The sequence below is a fragment of the Halyomorpha halys genome, unplaced genomic scaffold (genome assembly GCF_000696795.3).
Source record: "Halyomorpha halys isolate HHAL.00 unplaced genomic scaffold, Hhal_1.1 Scaffold66.1, whole genome shotgun sequence".
Lineage (NCBI taxonomy): Eukaryota > Metazoa > Arthropoda > Insecta > Hemiptera > Pentatomidae > Halyomorpha > Halyomorpha halys.
Genome location: NW_027112997.1, coordinates 428611 through 435507, shown reverse-complemented (window position 1 = coordinate 435507; position 6897 = coordinate 428611). Strand labels below are relative to the sequence as shown.

The window sequence follows — 6897 nt, the reverse complement described above, 5'->3', positions numbered from 1 at the left end:
TGTGCCAGTATGAGCAAAAGAAACATATTTTTAATTTTAATTTTTTTTTTTTTTTAAATTTCTAAAGTTACGGAATATATATTTTCTTTAATTGCCAATATAAAAACAAGTCCCAGTACATTCCGTTAATGATCATGATAATTGAGTCAGTGATTATGTTATAATATTCCAGTTCTATCACAAATGAGAGCTACAACCTCGTTTCATCAAATAGTGAAAGTTTCTGAAAATCTCATACAATTTACCTCTAGGCTTGCTTGGAAGGCAATGACCCGATTGTATAAGTAGAGCTGTTGTGAGATGTACTATCTATATTTGATTTTTCTTAGTAGGAGTCAGAGGCGTACTATCTCTCTCTTGCATTTGTGCCATTTTATGTTTTTTCACTAATATGTTGAAAAATAAATAAAACGCTGAATATCATTATTCTTTGTGAGAGACTCGTTTCATTCTAAAGTTATGGGACCTCTGTAATTTATATGATGGTTTTGATACTTTAAACTTGTTGAATTGTATCATGTAATAATAATCAATAATATATATTATTTTTATTATTAAGTATCAATAATTTTAGAATAAAATTATCACAATTTTATTCAATATCTAAATGTATTTCACCTTTTTACAACACTTCGGTCTATTCGATTGGTCATTTTCAACTTTACTTCAATCAACCTAAAAATTTATTTAATTTTCAAACATACCACACATGAAAGTATTTGCGAGGGCTTATTTAAAATAATACTTATTCCCAGCTATTAATACGCAGATAATTTTTCTTGGCGCTTTTTCATCTAAAATGTACAAATTAATATCTTACAAAAGATATATTTTTTAGAAAATTTTACATTACTTTTAAAAATTATATAATTTGAGAAGTTTTTCATTTACATTTTGGCTAAATCCATTTTTTTCTTAAACTAAATTAATATAAGTTCTAATAATTTTCATGACGATGAAAACGTTTGAAAATGCCCTGGTATTGACTGATAAGAAATAAGCAGAGAAAAGCAAATAACAATATAAAGACTAAAATTTAAAAAAAAACCAAAAAAAAAAAAAAAAAAAAAAAACAAAAATTAAAAAAAAAACAAAAAAAAAAAAAAAAAAAAAAAACCTGAGAGCTTTGTAACGTAAAACAAGTTAAATAAATATATTTATTTAAGTGCTTTAATAATATTTTCTAATGATGAATTATTCAACTTAAAAGCTCATCTAATGAAATTTTAAGTTGTATTTACCGCTTTATATAATAATAGATTTTAAAATAATTTTGCTTTTCTTGTATTTATTTGTAAATGTAATAAATAATAATTAAAAAGCAGAAATTTGTTAGGATTACTGCTGTGAAAAGTTTAGAACAACAAAATGACCTTTGGCCTGATTTAAGGCAATTCTCTGAAATAAAATTTATCAAATATATTTTTGTTGTCAGGATAAAGAGTCAGGTTAAAAATTATTTTCCCCAACATTTATAGTCCTTCTAAAAAATAAAACACTATCATTTATATTACAAAAATAATAATACGAAATACTGGAGAAATTGTGCATAACTTTTTTGCTCTTTTCACTTATTAAACCATTATTAAAGGTTGACAATTTTTTTTTTTTAATTGGAATCAATCGAAAAAGGAAAAATGGTACTGATATTGAAATCAGAAGATCGGATAATGGCGGAGAGAAAGCCTCGGTTATCCGCCTTGATCCGGCCTAGAAGTTTCCGTGTCTTTAACCTCCTTGTCGAGCCCAGAGAATTATTGTCTCGGAGGGAACATTGCCAAATGGTTGCTATCTCTCAAATTGGCTAATTCGCGAAGGAGTCAGTGATGGAGGAACTGCTAATGATTAGATCCACCAAGCTACAGGAATAGGGTAATAATTAACTGGCTAACGACTTGGCATATTGTGGAGAAGCCGAAAAAAATCTGGGTTACGTCTTACGTCATCTTGCGTAGCTGCTATAGGCCTGGGGGTAATGCAGGGAGCCACTCAGCCACTCATCCACTCTTCGTTCACTGCTCACAATGACAAAGCAATATATTTAAGGTATGAAACCCAGATACTATTTTTAAAGAATTCTGTTAGTTTTATTGCTGGATCCCAATGTGGTACAGGTCAATCTCTCCAGGAATTATCATATATTTTTTAAAGAAACAATTCTAGGTACGTTCCAACGGCACACAGTGCTGGCAAACTCCCGTTTTTTTTTGTTTTTTTTTTTTGCAAAGGCCTCTAAATTGTTTAAATGTTATGTAATTCTCATGAATTCCTATGTTAATTAATATTTTCACTATAAAAAAATTAATTTAATTTTTTCATCATTAACCCCGCAGGAATGTTCTACTTTTTTGTCCCCTAAGAGGAATCCCGTGAGCATTTAGCTCATGGTAGACCATTAGTACCATTTTTGTTTTAATATAATTGGATTTAATGATGTCAAAAATCTTTACTATTACTTTCTATACAATTTGCAATTGAAATTGTAAATTGTAGCTGCTGTATCAGGGGTTGAAGAATCCAAATTTCCTTAAAAATCTAAAATCGTCTTGCTTCAGCTTGCGATTTAAAATAAGAAAAGCAAGAGGTGTCCAGATGTGCGAAATGCTCCAATGAGAAAAAAATATGTCACGTTAAGAGTGGACTGGTGAGAGAAATGATCATTCTTAACGTTGTGAGGAGGCCAGATCAAAATTAAATTGGGTATAGGTGGGGTGGTAAAAGAGATAGCAACATAAATAAGTGGCAATAATAACATCAAAGAGTTAACGGAATGTAGACTAAAGTATAAACAAAACAGATGAAGTGATTATTGTTCTAAGAAGGCCCCTCCCCTTCTAAGACATAAAAAAAACATACCACATTTTTTCTGGTTACATAAAATATGATGTACAAAAACGAATTTTTCTAGTATTAAATTGGAAGTGGATGAAGAATTTCTTCAGTAAACAAACCTATTTTTGAAAAACTACAATTTATAAACTAACTGTTGTTGGTATTGAATTGGCCGAAATATTTTTAGTTGAATAGTTTAAAACAAAATAACTACAGATAGTAAAAACTCATCTAGCCGAAATAACGTCTGTGAGATAAAATCTATGGTTCACAAATATTGTTTGATAAGATAACCAATTACGGTTAATTTGTTAATAGGTATTCAGGTGTAATCAACCACACTCATTAACATGATTAGACACATTTTATTTTGAAGGTTTTTTTTTCACAATTACCACTGTCATTTTGTAAACCTAAATACCATACCTCATGACTTCATGGCTTTCTTCTCCATAAGCTTAGCAAATCGTTCTAATTACATTACAGGGTTTGCTAGTTATTAATAAGACTTATCCTTATAAACTTGATGCCACAATTTAATTGCAATGAAAAACGATGGACAACCTTGGTGTTGCGTGTGGCACCACCTGTTCCTACGGTAGGGGAAGCACCCTTCCCTTACAGGCGGATTACGAAAGAGGGCGCGATAAGAGTACGGCTATTGTGGCAAGGGCTCACCTATTATCAGCCCCCCTTTATCAACCCCCCTTTATCACCCCCTCTCTATATCAGCTACTGTGACTCACCCCCTGGCCCTCCATTAATATTCAGCTAACAGAAGACTAGTTGTTACTTACACAGGTTCATATCACTACGTCCTGGTTCCCTCCGCAACTGAAAAAAAAAATAAAAAAGTTAAAATCATACTTTAATGGAAGTTGGAATGGAATAAAATAAAAAATGACAAATACTAGAAATTAGTAACTGTCCCAAAAATGATTTGAGGTGACGAAAATTAGATTTTTTTTTTATTTTTAATTGAAAAATCGTTGCTTGATCAAAAAGCCATTCTAAGTTTTTTTTTAAGTTAATATATTTTTTAAAAATACAAATACAGTCTCGATTTCATCAGTTTTGAACAATTCAAGTTAAGGTAAGTCACGGAGAGCGTTTATTTTAGTATAATTGTTTTTTTTTGAGGGGTGGTGGAGGGGAGAGCATAACAACTTTTTTGAACAATTACTGAAGATAAAGCCGGTAAAAGAATTTTATCCAGGATACGGACTTAGTTTTGTTTCCTTCTCTTTTCTATCCCTAAATAATAGTAATAATAACAGTAGTAAATTATTTATTAATTAATTTTATAAACTCCCCTTTTCAATTTAATAAACCATTTAAATTTGAGAGCGGTCATATTTTAAGGTCAAGTAAACAATATTTGTTTCTGCCTTTTGATTATTTTATCTCTCCAACAGATTATTTCAAGTAAATTACAACGGCGCTTATTCATCCCTATTCCTCAGTCTGCTGGTGTACCTCAGGGTAGTATCCTTGGTCCTATCCTTTATACAGTTTTCACAGCTGACATCCCAACCCAACCACGTATGCCGATGATACATGTCTAGTGTCAGTGAACAATGATTCTTACATTGTATCCCAAACCCTCCAATCCCACATCACCACCCTTTCCTGTCGAACAGATTTGTTACTTAGGACTACATCTCGACAAACGACTGACATGGAATCCTCATACAAGACTGAAAAGACAGGAAACTGCTCGTCAATTTCGACTATTACAACATTTACTAGACAAACGGTCTAAATTGCCAATCCATTACAAAAGACTGGTCTAAATGACTATTATAAGGCCTATCTGGACATACGGAGTTGAGCTTTGGGGCTCCACTAAACCAACAAATTCCCTTCGAATCCTCTCCTTACAGTCCAAAATCCTTAATACTTCTTACTTTGACACAAATCAAGTCATCCATCATGACCTCAATGTCCCGTATGTTGCCGATTTTGCCAAAACCAGATACTATTCCTTCCATGGAACAATTAACCACCCAAATCCACTTGTTTCTAACCTGGCTTCTCCTTCATTACCTAATAATCCTAAGAAAGGCGTCTGAAAAGAAGATGCCCTCGGGATCTTCTCCTCTAGAAATGTTATTGGAGTTCTATCAATGGGTAGATTCTCCACATGTTTGTATCATGTCACTATGTCACCTACAGCAAATTTACTTGTTGTATATATGTTATACAGTTGTAAATAACAATAAATAAATGATTAAAAAAAAATATTGGCTGGTATAAGTTATTTTAGTTAATTTAGGTTTCTCATTCACTATTTTTCTTTTTTCTTGATCGTTCAAGCACAGGTGGTTGGTAAGATCTTCCACTAAATTTACACGCTCATATTATTTATAGTTTATTATATATTTATTTGGTAAATCCTCTACTATATTATTAGCACAACTATTTCAAATTGAACGAATGTTCGATGACAATAAGTGCTACTAATGAATTCAAACGGAATTTTTTGTAATATTTGATAATTAATCTGAAGTACTGAAGCTCATACGCTGATTAAGAGTGTAATGGTTTGAGCAAACTGTCCACTTCTTTTCCCCGCAGCTTATAACATTTGAAGTGGCGCTGTGTACAGTACGACCCTCCGACTATTATCCCCCTTGGGATTAACTGGGTCTAATGATTTGAGCGAACCCTGTAGGGGTAGTTTCTGGCTTTCTTTTGTTGTCTGTCCGTCTGCCTTTCACAAGACCTCTTGTGGCCCCAAGAAGAAAAAAAAAGAGAGAGATTTCAATGGGTTCCAGACTCGACGTAAGCTATATTCTTATTAAACTCAATGGGCATGAATGGGAAATGAAGGCGTAATGACTTGAAGAATTTCTGCTGTGGTCAACAAAGGTTTGGAATCCATTTGAAGTCCAATGTCCAGTTCTTTGTCAATCAGTCTCTTTTGAATATTAGCTTCTTTCAGGGGATTCCTTGAATTGAAAATGAGAGGAACAATGGGATTATTTTAAGAATAAAAAATAAAAATAATTTATTGTTGGTTACAGTATATAAATCAATAAACTATGACCTCAAATCAATATTCTAACCCAAAACATATAACTTAAAAACAATTTAACACATCTTGACACTAAAATACCCATACAACAGAAAAACTTACGTTTAGATAATTATAGAAAGTCATATTTATATATATTTTGATGAAGAGGACGGAACTTTCGATTGTTGCTGATGGATTAAATTAATTTTGAATGTCGTGCTTGTTTTGAATTTCGTCTTCGATACTCAAAAATATCTTAAAGCAAATAAACTCTAACTTTAATTATGGTCATATCAAGAAAGCAAACGGCCAGAGCCAGTTGTAGCTCAGGGAGTTGAGGCATAGTTCTTCAGTTCATAGGCGACGGTTCGTATTCAGGCTGGGGGGTCGACTTTTATATCTATAGCGGTCCAAAAAAATGAAAACATGACCCCCCCACCATAATGTTAGGATAGGATGGTACCCTGTTGAAAAAATTATAAAATCTATTTGTTGGGATAAAATTTTTGATTTTTGAAACAATATATCTCACGAACCATAAAATGTACATATGTCTGCCAACACTAAAAATAAATGAAATTTAACTTAATATTAATAAGTCTATTGCAACATTTACTAGACAAACGGTCTAAATTGCCAATCCATTACAAAAGACTGATCTACATGACTATTATAAGGCTTATAAGTTGAGCTTTGGGGCTCCACTAAACCATCAAATTCCTCCAGAATCCAATCCTTACAGTCCAAAATCCTTAATGCTCCTTACTTTGTCATAAATCAAGTCATCCATCAGGACCTCAATGTTCCATATGTTGCCGATTTGGCCAGAACCAGATATCGTTCCTTCCATAATAAACTTCTCAACCACCCAAATCCACTTGTTTCTAACCTGGCTTCTCCTTCGTCACCTAATAATCCTCGTAGGCGTCTGAAAAGAAGTTGGCCACGAGATTTTCTCCTCTAGAAATGTTATTGGAGTTCTATCAGTGGGTAGATTCTCCACATGTTTGTATCATGTCACTATGTCACCTACAGCAAATTTACTT

At 32.5% G+C, this 6897-nt stretch overlaps 1 protein-coding gene across 3 annotated transcripts in view; it reads right to left on the bottom strand.

Moving 5' to 3' along the window:
- Sox102F (transcription factor Sox102F) overlaps positions 1-6897 on the bottom strand; it is a 774977-nt gene that overhangs the window by 545531 nt on the left and 222549 nt on the right. For 2 of the 3 annotated variants that reach the window (XM_067050634.1, XM_067050632.1), the window contains exon 3: positions 3630-3666. The exons of the other annotated variant lie outside the window; for it this stretch is intronic. The gene's annotated coding sequence lies outside the window, so the exon portion shown is untranslated. The remainder of the gene's footprint in view (positions 1-3629; positions 3667-6897) is intronic. 3 annotated transcript variants of the gene reach the window in all.